The sequence below is a fragment of the Dipodomys spectabilis genome, unplaced genomic scaffold (genome assembly GCF_019054845.1).
Source record: "Dipodomys spectabilis isolate Male_0828 unplaced genomic scaffold, ASM1905484v1 ptg000191l, whole genome shotgun sequence".
NCBI lineage: Eukaryota > Metazoa > Chordata > Mammalia > Rodentia > Heteromyidae > Dipodomys > Dipodomys spectabilis.
Genome location: NW_024870868.1, coordinates 2,386,952 through 2,390,777, shown reverse-complemented (window position 1 = coordinate 2,390,777; position 3,826 = coordinate 2,386,952). Strand labels below are relative to the sequence as shown.

Genomic DNA, 3,826 nt, shown 5'->3' with positions numbered 1-3,826 from the left:
CACTTGAAAAACTTTTAATGTCACTATCATCTACTTGTCAAGTGTTATTTTGGTGAATATGATTCTAGAAAGTTTATTTGAAAAGGAATATACTTGAAGGAGATTAAATGTAGGTTATCATTGGTTTGAGAATGACAACATTTTTATACTACAGAACCAAGTTTTACTGAAGTACCAGTGTTTTGAAGCACTAGGGTCTTCTCAATTAGTTTTTTTAAATTATATTTGACATCTAAGTCAAGTTTTCCTAGCTTTGGTAGAACAATTATGGATCTATCATTCCAGGAAATTTTTTGGCCTACTTATGCTGGACTGAAATCTTTCATTTATCATTAGCAGAGAGGTATTAAAAATAATCTTGTGACATTTGTGATTTTGTTTACTAATATGGGCTTGTCATCTCTAAATTGAAAGTTTGAACTACAGTACTTTCACTCATATTTTGTGATCTCCTCTTTCATTTGAAGTTGCCTTAAATTTCACAATTGCTTGCTGCTAATTACTGCAAGGAATTGGGGCCCTGAAATATTCTAGGAAATGAAAAATTGAGATGGGTCTTCAATTACATTCTGTTAGCATTTTGGATGGGCCAAGGTTAGAAGACTTGCCATTGTTATCTGATGATGCAGATAACCTGGGACCTGGTATCCTCGGACCCGTGGGTAGAAGAATAATAGCTTTTAGGCATAATATGGAGAAAAACACTTTGGGACCAGCGAGTTAATACAATAAACACAGCAGCAGTGTAAAATCTCTTCTAGATTAGAGGAAAACAATACTATGTGAATTCAGAAGACCAAGAACACTTAGAAGGTATCACAAGTTTATACCAAAGACATTGCATTGATACTTTTTATATTCGAATATCTATTCTAAACCTAATTATTTATGTTCCAATCTATTTATGGGAATAAATTTCAATTTATTTGTCAAATTATAAATTAATTCTAGTAAGATTTACTGTGTGAAATTTAAGATCAGCACATATAAATATAAAATATATAAGTATATATAATATAAGAAATTGTTATGCATTGTTCTGTTGTGGTTAGGGTATCAAAGGCAAACCTGTTTTAAAGTATTATTCCATTATCTCTACCTCAGTTTTTGGTAGAGTTAGACCTAAAGCTTTACCATTTGTAAATGTAAAGCCTGGAGGCAAGAAGAAACACTTTGATTTAAACATTACCAATTTAAGGCCTAATATCGAGGAGAAATATATAGACTTCTCCAGGAGCTATGAAAATATTTGGTGATGGAAAGTCAGTAGTGTAAGTTCCTGCCTGGTTGTATGGTAGACAGGCCAGGATATTAAGTAAACATGCATATGAACAACATTTTCACCTCCTTGGCTTTAGCTACTTTTGAAATAATAGGTAAAATAAATATTATATATATATATATATATATATATATATATATATATATATATATTGTTGTTTGGGTCCAGTCATGGGGCCTGAACTCTGGGCCTGGGCCCTGTCCCTCAGCTCTTCAGCTCAAGGCTAGTGCTCTACCACTTGAGCCACAGCACCACTTCCGGCTTTTTTCTTTTTCCTTATGTGGTGCTGAGGAATCAAACCCAGGACTTCAGGCATGCAAGGGATGCACTCTACCACTGAGCCAACTTCCCAGCCCAAACAATTATATTTTGATAAAATACCTTCTATTCTGAACAGTTCGGTCTGAAGTGTTCATCTCTCTATGATCCCTTGTAACTAAGATTTGTTTTGTTCCAGTAAGACAATCTATGCTGTCAGTGTAAGATATCCTGGTTGGTCTGTTCCTACATGGAAGAAGGGTAAGGGTCAGGAATACATTTGTGCCACACAGACCTCATTTAGGAAATTTTAAGCTGCAGAAGTTTAGAAGTGGATCTTAACCAAGGCTTACTTTGAATCCATTAGCTCCACAAAGATAACTCAGTTGATAAATAAGTACTTGAAAAGCCATCACCTTTGGACTTAGCTGTAAAAGCTTCAAAATATGATCAAATTTAAAATGAAAATGACAAAATAGTTATTGACAAAAAATTGCAAATGTGAGTAATCGACCAAACAATATAATTTTTTTCCACTATAGACAGAAATTTAGAGAAATAAGATCAATAGCATTTTTAGGAACAATAAGGGTTCCTTGTTACAAATAGGCAACCATGAATATGTGCCTGTATAAAGATTGCATCAATAACTACTTAAATTTAGAGGATACTACATGCTTCAGCAGGAGGTCTACCCAAATTACAACAATACAGAGATTAAAATGGTACTTGCACAAGGATGGTATGAGAATTTGTGAAGTATTCCATATTTTTCATTCTTCAAATACAAGAAATGAAAAACAGTTGTTAAAAAGTTGATTACAAAAATACAAGTGTAACAATACATGTAATTCATAGAATTAAAGGTTAGTTTGACATCAGTGTATTAAATCTTCACCTTAGAAAGGCCCTTACATAGCATAACCTTTATAAAACTTGAAATTAGATAACATTGTCATTTTATCCCAAAGAAATAAAATTTAAACCATGCTCATAGGGGCTTCCGGGAAGATGGTGGAGGAGAAGCTGAAGGCTAAACAAGCTCTCGCATAGAAAGCAGTTTTAGAGTTCCAGTGAACAGTCCTAAGCCAGAGAATCACACCAAGTGTGCCATCACAGTACACAGAGTTAGGCCAGAGAGGGAAAATCCAGGCAAGGAGACAGATCTGAGCATTTGCCAGCAGCTTCGGCAGCAGCGGTGGCCATAGTTGCCATCCTGTAACACAGAGAGTCCAGGACAAAGGAGCCACATGCAGTTGGTGAGCAGATTCTACTCAACACCAGCAAGAACTGACAAGGAGCAGACATCTTCATCCTGCGGTTCACAGACCAGAGACGACCCAGGAACCAAGACTCGGTGAAAGTAGAAGCCTAACATCCTCACTCCTTCTCAGGGAGCAGAGGAGAGAAGGCCACCCCTCCCCCCCACAACCGGACATCTCCATCTTGGATACTGAAAAAGCTCAGTGGAGCTGCTAGCTCCAACTAAGGCTTTGGAAGAAAACTAGAGTCATTTAGCAGGTCACAAGAACCTAAATTGACCTGCCAGACTCAGCTTCACCCCGGAAATGTCACCCAGCTCAGGCGCAAGCCCCAGGAATGGCTTTCTTCACTGGGTAATCAGAGCCAGAGGCTGCCCCTCCCTTAAGCAGCCTTGACAATCAATTGAAATTCAGTAAACATAAACCCAGAGAGTGGCTCCAGCCTGGGCTCGTGAGTTTCTAACAAGCTAGCCCTCAGGAAAAGCTAATGTTTGCTGAAAAGCCTCAACTCTACCCAGAACCTAGCCTCATCACAGCATCTCCAAACGAGGAAAAAGCCATCTCCCTCTTTGTGATAATCAAAGCAGATCCCCCTCCGATTAAAGTAACCTGAGAGGAGGATCACAAAATCCTGGGTAAAGCAGAGCATTTTTTGGCCTGTTCAAACTGACTTAAGAAACCAACCAAGCCACAGGAAAATCAAACACCACAAGCAGATCAGAGACTCCAAGAGGCTGGTTACAGACACAAGGGAGATACAGGATTTTTCCCACCACTCCCAAAAAAATCAAAATATTTTTTCTTTATTTTGTAAATTTTATAAAAAAAATTTTCTAAAACTTTTTTTTAATTTTTAATTTTTACCTTTTTTGAAAATAAATGTTTCCTAGTAACTTTTTTTCCCTCTTGTACTTCTTATTTTAGGGGTATATTTGTGTGTGCGTTTTTCTTTCTTTTTTCTTCTTGAAATTTTTTTTTTGTTTTTTGTTTTTCTCTATTGAACTTCTGATCTTTTTTTCTTTCT

General features: G+C 36.7%; 1 non-coding gene across 1 annotated transcript; it reads left to right on the top strand.

Annotated features, from left to right (window-relative positions):
* Positions 1 to 2,210: 2,210 nt before the first annotated feature.
* Positions 2,211 to 2,314, top strand: LOC122121633. The gene has a single exon (XR_006149989.1). It is a non-coding gene; the product is annotated as a U6 spliceosomal RNA (small nuclear RNA).
* The last annotated feature ends 1,512 nt before the right edge of the window (positions 2,315 to 3,826 follow it).